At 35.7% G+C, this 14,564-nt stretch overlaps 1 long non-coding RNA gene across 1 annotated transcript in view; it reads left to right on the forward strand.

The window, feature by feature from the left end:
* Nucleotides 1–11,377, forward strand: part of LOC127156660 (uncharacterized) — a 41,038-nt gene extending 29,661 nt beyond the window's left edge. Inside the window, exon 6 of the long non-coding RNA XR_007825762.1 lies at nucleotides 8,849–11,377. This is a non-coding gene — a long non-coding RNA (uncharacterized LOC127156660). The remainder of the gene's footprint in view (nucleotides 1–8,848) is intronic.
* The last annotated feature ends 3,187 nt before the right edge of the window (nucleotides 11,378–14,564 follow it).

Here is a 14,564-nt window from a genome sequence, read left to right on the forward strand (position 1 = left end):
AATAATCTCGATTTGGATGACTAATTATAGTTCATATGCAGAGAGGTGTATAACTGAGACATTTTTATCACTGTCACATTTTATAGCCCAAATTAACAATCTGCTTCCGATTAGTACACAGTGATTTCATATACTGTGTTTTTTTTTTGTTTGTTAGAATAAGTAGATTCAGCACACACTGTCAAAACATTAAAAAAAAAAAACAGCGAGGAGCCATTCTCGAGGGTTTTTTATACGGAACTAGTTGTTCGTGTATAATTAGGCAAATATAATATGCATCACTTAGTGTAATGTTTATTTATTCATTAATATTTAAATTCGTTTTGCAGCAAACTCAGAGGATATTTTGCTCCCAGCCACATTTACACACAGTTAGGACTGATTTTAAAAAGTGTGGCGTGCAATAACCAAGTGGAGTTTTTATTTTGATTATTTTTATGGAGGAATAAGCAGGTTTGAATCTAAAAGTGCTCTGGTTAGGTTTTTAATTCATTATTTCAGAGGCTCAACCGCGTTTACCCTCAAAATTAGGCTAATTTGATTTTTGACAAATCAGTAATTGCGTCTTTCCAGCTGCTGAATGGCCAAAAGTCATCGTTTTTAAAAAATGAAATAGCAAATATTTGTTTATCTGAATCGTGCGATCAGTTCATACTGTCTTTTAGGATTGACAAATCCAGGATGCTGATTTCCAAGCTCATTAAATGGACACCTAATGACCGTTTGTCCTCAGTAAGTGAGATCGATGTGAGTCCTCAGTGTGTGCTGAGGAAGATGTTACGCAATTGGAGAAGACACTGATGAGTCCGCAGAGGAGGTGCCCCGTTCTCGCTTCGACTTTATTTAAATGCTAGTCTATACTTGTTTACAAAACCTACACGAGTTTATGCTGTGGTAAAGGAGGGCTGTTGTAAGCCGTAATGGCTTTGGTTCATTCCACAAGACATTAGAGCAGTGTGTCCATCACCTTATAACTGATCTAACGTCTTGCGGCTTTACATTTTCTTGGCTAATGTCCAAAAGGACAGTGCGTTTTCCTTCTGCAAATTTAAGTATATTTAGCTTGTCATTCTCCCCCTTCTGAATCGAACCTCTTTTTCCTGTTAAATTTAACACATTCTTGTTTCAGCCCCAGAACCTTTGTGTGCTTCATAAGATGGACCAATTTTAAATGCCAGAATCTCCTTCACAATAATAAATGGGATTAAAGTGCTGTCTATGCTCAACAAAGAAATTGGGAAATTATGTTTTTACCTTAGCATGAATTTTATCCACTTAGGAGACGGCAGCTGCAAGGAAGCGCAGACAGCCATTTTACATTTCCATAATTTGGTTGAAAAAAGCCACAAGAGGTGTATTTTCAGGCACAAATGTGCTATTTGTCCCCCCCATTGTGTTCCCAGCACTATTCTGGTGTACTCCGGGACTGAAATGTTTGGTTCATCATGTTATTTTGTCAGGCCTTTGTGCATTTCCCTGCCATTCTACTGTACATTATCAAACATTTGCATGATTGTTTTTGTATTTCAGCACTGTTTCTTCAACCTTTTTACCACAAGGCTGCTTGCCTGACAGAGGTCATCGTGTAGGCACCGTCATTTTGTTTATTTGATTTAGCAGCGTAGCACGAATCCCCCATGCTTTTTTGCACAAGATGATCACAGATTTGAAGTGTACGGTTGTTGAGAGGGTTTGTAAACAATACTGTAGCTGCGTCGCTCGATCTTAAGCATAAATGTGAGAGAGAACACTTAACAAAGAGCATGTCCGAAGGGCACAAGTGTTTGGAGATTTGTGTCCTCCGTAATCACTATTAATTTGTATTTTTGCTGTCACACCACACAAATGACATGTGGGTAATTAGGACCAAATTAAGAGGGTATTTATCATGGAGATTGCAATCAATTAATTAAAACCAATAATCTCAATATGTGCAAATTGGCATTTGGTATACAATGTAATTGTCAAACTGCATGCATGGAAAACAAGAGACAATTTGAGATCCAATTTGTTGCGGGGATGAAAGTGCCCTCTTAAAAAAATTAAAAAAGTGTGAGATCACACAGCTGCTTCATATTGTAGCCAAAAGTATTATATATTTACAATAAATATAATGACATATATATATCGATAAAGGACAAAAAGCACAATTTTAAAGTGAGAATCAATGTAAAAACTAGGTATTGGTGTTATTAATTTCTAATATCTTCCTAATATATTTTTATATACACTACCAGTCAAAAGTTTTTGAACAGTAGGATTTTTAACGTTTTTTAAAAGAATTCTCTTCTGATCTACAATACAGTAAAAGCAGTAATATTGTGAAATATTTTACTATTTTAAATAACCGCTTTCTATTTGAATATATTTTAAAATGTAATTTATTTCTGTGATCAAAGCTAAATTTTCTACATCATTACTCCAGTCCTTAATATCACATGATCTTTAAGAAATCATTCTATTATGCTGATTTGCAGTTCAAGAACATTTTTGTTTTTATTATTATCAATATTTAAAACAGTTGAGTATGTTTTTTTCAGGATTCTTTGATGAATAGAAAGATCCAAAGATCAGAATTTATCTAAAATAAACACTATACCATTCAAAATTTTGGAATCAGTATTTATTTATTGGGAAAGAAAGGATAAAAATTAATACTTTTATTTAGCAAGAGTGCTTTAAAATGATCAAAGGTGATGATAAGGACATTTATAATGTTACAAAAGATCTTCTGAACTTTCTATTCGTCAAAGAAACCTGAAAAATTCTACTCAGCTGTTTCTAACATAATAATAATAATAATAATAATATATGTTTTTAAACAAAAAAGCAGAACATTGAATGATTTCTGAAGGATCATGTGATTTGAAATCACAGGAATAAATTTCATTTTAAAATATATTCAAATAGAAAACAGTTATTTTAAATAGTAGAAATATTTTAAAATTGTACAGTTTTTGCTGTACTTTGGATCAAATAAATGCAGGCTTGGTGAGCAGAAGAGAATTATTCAAAAAAACATTAAAAATCTTACTGTTCAAAAACTTTTGACTGGTAGTGTAAACATATTATTATATAAGTACATTATATTTAACATTTTATATTATTAATTATAATTATAATTTTTTCAAAAAAAAATTTTTTTTAGCTTTACCTTGGTGTTTGATGTGATGCTAAGGTAATTTTTAATATCTTTCTAATATATTTATATATTAATATATATTATTAAATAGGTATTTATATTTTTTATTAATTATATTAGTCTAATCATGTATCATAATGTAAAAAATACAAAAATAATATTGTTATAATATAAAAATCATATATAATATAAAATTCCAATTTTTACACTGAATTTTTTTTGTCTTTATGGTTTTACCTTGTTGTTTGATGTGCTGGTAAGATTTTGTTTAGCATCCCAAAGCAAAGCAAATGAGATAAGATGAATGCTTTAATAGACTTTTTATATATACACACATAATTCTTAATTTAAATGCGCCACTTGCGGAGGAAATCTCTCGATTTTAAGGGTCAGCTTGGGCTAGGGGTGTTTACATTATTCATAAAAGAGATCTATGGTTGCCGGTGGCCCTAATCTACCCCGTGGCCCAACGACGCAGTGATAAGCGTCAGGTTACCTGCCAGGCCGAGGCAGAGGCGGTTCAAAAGTCACATTGACAGATGTCCGTATCGGTGTTATGCAAACCTGTACAGAGCGATTCCTTGTTTAGCTAAGCGGCCCATAAGTAATTCATTGTATTTAGCGAGAAGCAGCATCTGTTCGGCAGCCCCTGCGAGGAAACCCCGATTACCTGGCAGAAGGTGTAGCCTTTCCAGGTAACCGTGCTAATCAGCTAATGATCTCAGTGCTGAAGATTATTTTCCCAGCATTCATGTTTGGGGGGAGGGATTTTGCGAAATCTGGCGCCCGTGCATCAAGTCTGGCAAGAAAAGTATAAAGTCCTCTAGGGAACATGGGTGGAGAGAACCACAAGCAGCTCGACAAGTTCTTCTGACACTAATGTTTCCTTCACTGGCACTAATAATAGAAAAGTGCCCATCAATTTCCTTTCACCTGTGATCCCCAAGTGGCAGAAATTGCCGCTGCACACTGATGGCCGGCTTTCTCGGCGCAGGCGTGGTGCGGCGCCCAGGCTTCCCTGCTGAGAACCCCCTTAGCTTTCTTAAGGGGTGAGAGGGTAATTCTGCCTGAGTGTGGTTTCTGCACTTGACCTCTCTTTGCCTCCCTTTAAAGAGCGTGTTTTGATGAAATGGTGAAATCATTTCTTTCCAAACTTCTGGTCCATCTCTGCTGACCTAAACTGAGCGGTGTCCTCCCTGAAAAGCTGCACATATTGTCTTACTTGCTCTTCCACTCTGGCCCCCGGAGCCCCATAAAAGCTTGAGATTTGCGATCCATACAAGCAAAAAAACAAGAAAACAGGACTCTGAAGCAATCAGCGAGTGCTAAGGAGAGTGGCCGCAATTACAGAAATGCAAGACAAAAGCCATTTCGAAGCACTCGCCTAAAACATTTTCACCCTCATCTGGTGCCATTCTTTTCTTTACTCCTGGAGACCACATTCAAGGTCTTGCAGGATGTGACGTTGCGGCATTGTTGCGATATATCAACCTACACTGTTAAAAGTAAAGGTTCCAAAAAGGGCTTTTCGCAGAAATGCCATACCTATAAAATATAAGTTCTTTATTAACCTTTCCGCTGCACAAAAGAGACTTTATAGTGGAAAAATGTTCTTTAAATTAATAAAATGTCCTTCACACTAAGAAAAAAAGTTTTAAAAGCTTATTATTGAAAAGTTCTTTTGGGAACCTAAAATGGTTCTTCTGCTCTCTTATAAATAAAAGTTTCAAAAGGTGGGTTTCACAGCAATGCCATAGAAGAACCATTTTTGGTTCTCCAAAGAACCTTCTTAACAGAACCATTTTTTTGTGCATGTGTGAAGAACGTTTTAAAAATCTAAAAATTCTTTTTGCACTATAAAGAACCTTTTGTGGAATGGAAAGGTTCTATGGATGTTAAAGGTTGTTCATGGAACCGTAGATGCATTGCTGTGAATACCCTTTTAAAAACTTTATTTTTTAAGAGTGTAGAAGAACCAAGTTCTGCAAAGAACTTTTAATGAACAGTGTAGAACATTTTAACAATCTAAAGAAACTTTCACTATAAAGACTTGGAATGGACCTTTTGGAACCGAAAGGTTCCATGGATGTTAAAGGTTCTTCATAGAAGAATCAAGCTACAATGTTAAAAATAAAGGTTCCAAAAAGGGGCTTTTTGCAATGACATATATTCTCATAAATTATAGGTTCTATATTGGCATCTGTTGTTTCATGATGAACTTTCAACATCCACAAAATCTTTTCACTGCACAAAAGATTCTTTATAGTTAATATACATTCAAAATGTTTCTTCTGCTATTAAAAATAAAAGTTTCAAACTTTTTTTTTTTTTCCCCCACAGCCATAGAAGAACCATTTGGGTTCTCCAAAGAACCTTTTTAAAAGAACCTTTTTGTGTGTGTGTGTGTGTGTAAAGAACATTTTAAAAATCTAATTCTCGCTATAGAGAAACTTTTGTGGAATGGAAAGGTTCTATGGATGTTAAAGGATGTTCATGGAACCATAGATGCATCGCTGTGGAAACCATTTTGGAAACATTTTTTTAAGAATGTGAAAGAACCATTCTGGGTTCTCCAAAAAAAAAAAAAAAACTTTTAGTAAACAATTCTTAAAAGAACCATTTTATTGGAAAGGTTCCTTAAATGTTAAAGATTCTTCATAGAAGAATCAAAGCTACACTGTTAAAAATAAATGTTCCAAAATTTTCCAAAAATTGCTTTTGCAGTGCAACACATTCTTATAAAATGTAGCTTCTAAATTGGCATCTGTGGTTCCATGAAGAACTTTCAACATTAATGGAAACTTTCCATTCCAGAAAAGGTTCTTTATACTTCGTAGTTATATGTTTAAAATGGTTCTTTAACCGTCGTAAAAATAGAAGTTCCAAAAGGGGGTTTTCAGAGCTATGACATAGAACAGTGTTTGTCAACCCTGGTCCTGCACCAGTGAGCAGTTCTTAAACAAAGAACATTTTAATGGTCTGAAGAACATTTTGTGGAATGGAAAGGTTTTATGGATGTTAAAGGATGTTCATGGAACCATATATTCATCGCTGTGAAAAACCCTTTTGGGGTTGTAGAAGAATTTAAGAATGTAGAAGAAGCGTTTTGGGTAAGTGAACACTGTTATACAGTTCTTGGTGTAAATATAAATATAAAAAGTAATATGAAAATATAAAGAACTGGAATGGACCTTGTGGAATGGAAAGGTTCCATGGAAGTTAAAGATTCTTCATAGAACCATGGAACCTTGGGCAACCAAATTTAAGATCTTGCTGGATGTGACAGTGCTGTATATCAACCAACACTCTTAAAAATAAAGGTTCCAAAAGTTGGATTTCACAATAATAAAGAACCATTCTGGGTTTCCTAAAGAATCTTTTAGTGAGCGGTTCTTAATCAAGGGACATTTTAATGAGAACATTTTCCACTATAAAGAATGGAAAGGTTCTATGGATGTTAAGCGTTGTTCATGGAACCATAGATGCATCGCTGTGAAAACTATTTTGGAAACAGTTTTTAACCACTATAAAGTACCTTTTGTGGAATGGAAAAGTTCTTTGAAAGGTAAAGGTTGTTCATGGAATCATAGATCCATCACTGTAATAACCCTTTTGGAAACATTATTTTTTTTAAGAATGTAGAAGAACCATTTTAGGTTCCCTAAAGAACCTTTAAGTGAACAGTTCTTAAAAGAAACCCTTTTTTTTTTCATGGTGTTTTTTTCATTTTTTTTTTTTAATAATCTAAAGAACTATTTTCCACTATAAATAACTGAAATGGACCTTGTGGACTGGAAAGGTTCCATGGACATTAAAGATTTTTCATAGAACCATGGAACCTTGGGTGACCAAATTCAAGGTCTTTCCAGATGTGACAATGGAGTATGTCCGCCAACACTCTTTAAAAAAAAGGTCCAAAAGTGCTTTTTCACAATAACAAAGAACCATTTTTGGTTCCCCAAAGGATCTTTCAGTGAGAAATTCTTAAACAAAGAAAATTTTAATGATTCAAAGAACATTTTTTTATTATAAAGAACCTTTTGTGGAATGGAAAGGTTCTGTGGATGTTAAAAGGATGTTTAATGAACCATAGATGCATCACTGTGAAAACCCTTTTGGAAACATTTCCAGTTCCCCAAAGAACCTTTTAGTGAACAGTTCTTAAAATAACCATTTTGTTTCTTAGCGTTAAAAAGTTTGACTGTCAACCAACAATCTTAAAAAAAGGTTCTAACAATCGTTTTAACAGCAAAGAACCATTTTTGTTTCCCCAAAGAATCTTTCAGTGAGCAGTTCTTAAAGAACATTTTAAATGATCTAAATAGCTTTTTTCCACTATAATAAATCTTTAGTTTCTCTGGACATTAAAGATTATTCATGGATCCATCAATGTCAATAAAAAACCTTTATTTGTTTATTGTACCACACACACACACACACACACACACACACAAATCTAGTGGGTCTTGTCGCCTACAATCATTAACAGTCTTTTTAAAAAGGGCTGAATGCATAAGAAAGGTGCACATGGTTATATTTGCTTAAAGGGAAATATGACAAGGAGTAAACAAACTTAAAATCTGCTGAAATACGTGGTCGAGATGAAGCAGAGGGTGTTGAAATCACTTCTGATTTGCATGCCCCGCAGTCTCCGGCTCTCACCGAGGACTGATGTACAAGGAGATGCGAGCACTCTTTACACGTAGTCCCATGACACGCTGTACGCGCTCATTATGAACCCAACTATGCCTGTCCAGAATGTTTCCCTCCCCCATAACACACACACACACACCAATGCGCACATATCGCACACAAGCCTTCTTACATGCACGCTCACACACGCATCCACAAAAGAAAGATCGGCATCCTGCACTTGTCCTTTACCCTTCATCCATTGTTTGGCTCTGAGAGGTTTCCACGGAAACCAGAATTAGAATTTGCCTGATACTTAAAGACGAGGCTGAAATGTGTTGTACGGCATCTGTTGTCCATATCGCGTAAACAGCTCGATTTCTGACGACCACCGACACTCACTCACTCACAAAACGTATGTTTTAATATAGTGTATTGAAAACCTGATCAGTTATATGTTAAACACTGCTTGAATTAAAAACATGAGTTAATTATAAAAAATATGAATTTGCAAAAAGCAACACATTATTTGAAATACAGCATGAGATATAAACTGCCAGTCTGTGGCCGCATTGATTGGACTGGCAAGGCTGCAGAGAAGGCTGGCTTTGGTAGGAAACAATGTTTCTAAGCAACAGCATCCTGTCAGCTGATCTGAACGGCCAATAGAACGCAGCCATGTATTCCGGTCAGCCAATGAGGGATCACACAGCTTTATTTCTATCTGTGAGGGTTTAGAGATAGAAGAATATATTTACACACACTGACCAAGCAGCCAGCAGGCAGACGTAGTACTGTTTGTTCCATAAAGGCCTTTTTTCTTTGAATATGACTATAAAGTTGAATTTTAGTGCTTCATGATATGAAGCATGATCACATGAAACAGGAAAATGCAACCTGTTGATCTCAAAATCATGTACGTACTCATGATTGGTCACAATGTGTTAAACAATTAGAAGTTCAGTCAGTTTTTGTTTTTTTTCAAACATGTCATTGTTAGCTCCCTCATGGGCTTTTTGATCTGCGCTATTTGATTTTTCTGCAAAATAATTGCTGCCGTTTTTTTCTTTTCAGTGAACGAGCGACATTTGAAGCTGAATCTTGCCTGAGGAGGAACAGAATATGCATGAATATAACTTACAATACGCGATCAATTGGACATAAATGCATCAGGAACAGAAGGAATTGTGACTCGAAAAAACAAATTGTGGAAAAAAAGTTTGAAGGAAGCTACAATTACAGCAACATTCTATTATGTTGCTGAGTACCAACTATATTGAGAAGGTAAAAGCTTCTTTTTAAATGTCAAACACAGCCTCTATGCAACGTAGATTTCCAGAAATGTTAAAAAAACAGCATCTTCGCTGCTTCTGCGCAAAAAGCAACCTTTTAAATCTGCTTTTTCCAATTACGGCTAGCAGGCAATAGGTTTGTAATTAAGGCTATATGCCAGTGGTTTGAGTGTGCTTGGAGTTTCCACTGGCCTGGCCATTTTTGAGTCTGGAATCGGCAGTGAAATTTTCATTACTGCAGAATTTGAGATATCTCGGTGCTCTTTGTTTTGCTTCTTCAGCATTAGGCCCTCATATCAGTCTAAAAACCAGCCTTAAGGACCCTCCATCTTCCACTCGGGCTCTGGATGCAGAGGAAATGAATCTTCCTTGTGCATTTTGGCGGAGAGCGAGGAGGGGGGACGTAAAACCAAAAACAAAACCTAAAAGGAAAGACGATGACCCTTGACAAAGAGAAAAGAGCTGAATGAAAGGCCATTATTTGAAAAATCTCAAATGCAAAGCCTATACCATAATGTTATAGCTAGCATGTTTTTGGCCCCTAAGCGAGGCGTTTTGGCCGATGGGTAGAGAGTGCACTCAGAACGCCGGCATGTAGCATTTGGAGGACTCTAATGTTCTTTTTCCATGTTTTTCAACTGGAATACCTTTCATGCTCACAACCTGCCATTACTGAAGATTACAACTTATATAATCTACCAACTGGGTCTCTACATACTTGGGTCGAGGATAATTGGGTACAAATCCATTATCATACTCTCAAGGCCAAGCACACAGGTTTCCTTCTGTGCTCGGTTCTTATTCATTTTTCTTTTTCAATTTTTTAGCCCTCGTAAATCCATTTTGGAGAAAGAACACTAAATGAATTTGGGCAAATTAGACTTTATCTCATGTTCCCTTTTTGGAGCTCTAGTGCATATAAGATTAAGCTTAAAATCTTTCTGGCAGAGGCATGTATGTATGAATTAGCTTGTATATTCATGTACGCCAAGGGTTTTAATTAATTATAGCGATGGAAAAAACATGTTAATAACATTCCAAATGAAGACTTGAATATATTTCTTAAATAACCTATATGTATCTGACAGGTTAACTATAGTGAGCTAAAACTAAAACCATGAAAATTAAATAAAATATAAAAACCATAAGCTAACGATTGCTTCAAAAAAGAAAAGAAAAGAAAAAAAAAACCCTCACCATAATAATTTCAAACTGTACCAGAAAGGCACCTCCATTAGTGGTGTTCAGTAAAGATTTATTGACCTCTGTCCTAATCATCATGGAACTACCCTGTCAATTGACATTTAAAAATGGTTTGTTAATATCATAATTTTAAACATTTTCTGGAAGACAGGCATGCTGCCTATTGAATGCGGAATTAAAAGTGTATTTGCGAAGTCCAAATGCTCCATAAAACGTGGAAGTGAAAAGGCATTTTGAGCATTCGTCGATTTTTCTATGGCAGAAAGGGAAGACAAAAGAGTGAGATGACCTCATCTGTCACTGCTTTGCCTTTTCGGTGTACTCTGCTAATGGGTGCGTAAATGGGAAGTGCTTTGTCCCTAATTATCAGTTCTAAATTTCCCTTTTGTTAGACCTCTCGCCAGCCAAACCCTGACCAAGAAATGTCTTCTACCTGAAAGGTAAATTTAGATTATTTTTTGTGGTATATTCAAATAACCCTGCTGGAAGGGAAAAAAACGTCTCTCATCCTAGCCAAGCTGATGTTTGCCTTAAAACTAGGTGAGTATAACAAAAAATAAAGATGGTTTTCTTTATTCAGTTTACAATAGGAAAATAAAAGGTCACAGATGTTTCAGTTTGTCAATTCGTTGCTCAAGGTAATTTTACACAATCTGTTGCTTAAACAAGCTAAACACATTATAAAACAACTAAAACCATAGGATTGATAACACTTCAGACATTGAGATGCTGTTTATAAATATTGTATCTTGAAGAAAAAGATTTGTGATCATTTTTGATCAATGGGTCAACAGGACTTCACAACCTTCTCAATCCCAGTGCATTTCAGATGTTCAGTGCTGTGATTATGATCAATATTTTGTCTGCTGATGACTGATTTCTCTTTACTTACTCTGATTCTCAGTGTTTTCTGAACATACGGTAAGAAACATGGACAAAACCAGGTAAGACCATGTGGACGGTGCCTAAAACCTCTTTAAATATAGCCCTAGGCTTTGTAGTGCTCTCACCAATCTAACCCTGAACAAGTAAATTTTGTTATTTTTTATACCATGTTCATTTTGAAAACCATCTTAAAGGGATAGCCAAAAATAAAAATTCTGCCATTAATTACTCACCTTCATGTTGTTCCAAACCTGTAAGACCTTTGTTCATCTTCAGAACACAAATTAAGATATTTTTGATTAAATCTGAAGTCCAGCAAGGGTCCTACCACGTTTAAGGTCCAGAAACATCGACAATAGTCCATGTGACATCAGTGGTTCAAATGTAATTTTACGAAACTACGAGAATAGTTTTTGTTGCGCAAAAAAAAATAATAAATTTTCATTTTTTTTAACTTATTCATTCATTTTATCCTCGTAGCTTCGTACACTGTAAAACGTCACAAGTTACGGTAACTCAAACCGTTTGAGGAAACCAATTGCCTTAAGCCAATTAAATTTTAAAACCAATAAATATGAGTACTATAAACTCATAAAATTTTTGAGTTAAATGAACTGATTTCATTTAGCGAACTTCACTGTTAGGTTTTACAGTGTAAAATTACAGTTGAACCACTGATATCACATGGACTATTTTGTTGATGTCTATGGAGGGTCAGAAAGCTCTTGGATTTCATCAAAAATATCTTAATTTGTGTTCTGAAGACGAATTAAGGTCTTACAGGTTTGGAACGACATGAGGGTGAATAATTAATGACAGAATTTTCATTTTTGGGTGAACTAACACATAAAAACAGACTAAAGTGGTTTGTGGTTTTAAACTAGACAAAAGCAGGTGGAAAGTACCCAAACCTCTTTAAATCTAGCCTGTGGACCAGCAAACCAGCTAAGAGTTCCAGCTTATAGAGTATCTTAGAATTCTGGTAAATTCTGCTATTTTTTTTATACCATATTGATTCTGAAAACCATTTTAAAACAGTGGTTTGTGGGTTTAATCTAGCTGGTCAGCATGCTAGTTTCCCAAGCCTGACCAAATGAAAAGAGCCCAAAACCATTCCAGAACAGCTCAGATATCAGCCTGGCCATGTTGGGATACCAGCAATCAGGTTTAGGTTTAAATTGTTTTTAATTCTTAATAATTTTTGGTCAGTGTCCCCATCACAACAGGATTTTACAACCTTCTCAATTCCAATGCATTTCAGATGTTCAGTGCTGTGATTATGATCAATATTTTATCTGCCGATGACTGATTTCTGTTTATTTTGATGTTTTCCCAAAATACAGTAAAGAACATGGACAAAAACAGGTGGAAAGTGCCCAAAATCTCTTTAAATCTAATCGTGGACCACTTTAGACCGGCAAACCAGCTTAGAATGTTTTTCAAAAGTGTTGTAGAGCTTTCATCACTGAATAAGTCACTTCTGATTATTTTCTATGCCATGTTGATTGTAAAAAAAAAAAAACATCTTAAAACAGCCTAAAGCCGTTTGTGAGTTGAAACTAGCTGGTTAAGCTGGTCAGCATGCTAGTTTTCCAAGCCTGACCAAATGAAAAGAGCCCAAAACCATTCTAAAACAGCTCAGATATCATCCTGGCCATTTTGGGAGACTAGTAATTAGGTTTAGGTTTAAATTGTTTTTAAGTAGGGAATTTTTCATTAATAACTTTTGGTCAATGTCCCCATCACAACAGGATTTTACAACCTTCTCAATCCTAATGCATTTCAGATGTTCAGTGCAGTGATTATGATCAATATTTTATCTGCTGATGACTGATTTCTGTTTATTTTGATGTTTTCTCAAAATACAGTAAAGAACATGGACAAAAACAGGTGGAAAGTGCCCAAAATCTCTTTAAATCTAACCGTGGACCACTTTAGACCAGCAAACCAGCTTAGAATGTTTTTCAACAGTGTTGTATCGCTCTCATCCCTGAACATGTAAATTCAGATTATTTTCTATGCCATGTTCATTCTGAAAACCATCTTAATACAGCCTAAAGTGATTTGTGGGTTTAAACTAGCTGGTTAAGGTGGTCAGCATGCTAGTTTCCCAAGCCTGACCAAATGAAATAAGCTCAAAACCATTCTAAAACAGCTCAGATAATAGCCTGGTGATGATGAGAGATCAGGAATCAGGTTTAGGTTTAAATTGTTTTTAAGCAGGGAATTCTTCGTTAATAATTTTTGGTCAATGTCCCCTTCACAACCTTCTCAATCCCAATGCATCTCAGATGTTCAGTGCTGTAATTTTGATCAATTGTCTGTCGATGATTGATTTCTGTTTACTTACTCTGATTCTCAATGTTTTTCCATCATACAGTAAAGAGCATGGACAAAACCAGGTGGAAAGTGCCCAAAACCTCTTAATATTTAGCCCTGGACCACTTTAGACCAGCAAACCAGCTCAGTGTTTTTCAACAGCATTGTAGCGCTCTCATCCTGAACAAATAAATTCTGATTATTTTCTATACCATGTACATTCTGAAAACCATCTTAAAACAGCCTGGGTTTAAACAAGTGGTGTTTATTTGGATAAACTGGTCAGCATGCTAGTTTCCCAGACTGACCAACTCTGAAAAGAGCTCAAAACCATTCTAAAACACTTAGATATGAGCCTGGCTATGTTGAGAGACCAGCAATCAGGTTTAGGTTTAAACTGTTTTTAAGTCAGGAATTCTTCGTTAATAATTTTTGGTCCATGTCCCCTTCACAACAAGATTTTACAACCTTTTCAAATCCAAATCCATTTCAGATGTTCCGTGATGTGATTATGATCATTGTCTGGCAATGACTGATTTCTGTTTACTTACTCTGATTCTCAATGTTTTTCCATCATACAGTAAAGAACATGGACAAAACCAGGTGGAAAGTGCCCAAAACCTCTGGACCAAGCCGTGGACCACTTCAGACCAGCAAACTAGAGTGTTTTTCGAAAGTGTTGTAGCGCTCACCACCAACCCAACCCTAAACAAGTAGCCAAAATTCGGATTATTTTCTATGATATGCTCATTCTGAAAACCATCTTAAAACAGCCAAATATTTTTGTGGGTTTAAACTAGCTGGTCAGAATGCTAGTTCCCATCCTGACCAACTGAAAAGAGTCCAAAACCATTCTAAAACAGCTCAGATACCAGATACCAGCTGTTTTACTTGGGAGTCCAACAATCTAGCTTACCCTGGTGAAAAAAACGGCATATGCTGTAGGTTTTGATGCTGGTTTAAGCTGGTCCTTTGCTGGTTCATGCTGGTCCTTGACCAGCAACATGACCAGCAAAAACCAGCTAAGGACCAGCATAAACCAGCTAAGAACCAGTATAAACCAGCAAAGGACCAGCTTAAATCAGCATCAA

Source organism: Labeo rohita, chromosome 25 (assembly GCF_022985175.1).
Source record: "Labeo rohita strain BAU-BD-2019 chromosome 25, IGBB_LRoh.1.0, whole genome shotgun sequence".
In the NCBI taxonomy this organism is placed as follows: Eukaryota; Metazoa; Chordata; class Actinopteri; order Cypriniformes; family Cyprinidae; genus Labeo; species Labeo rohita.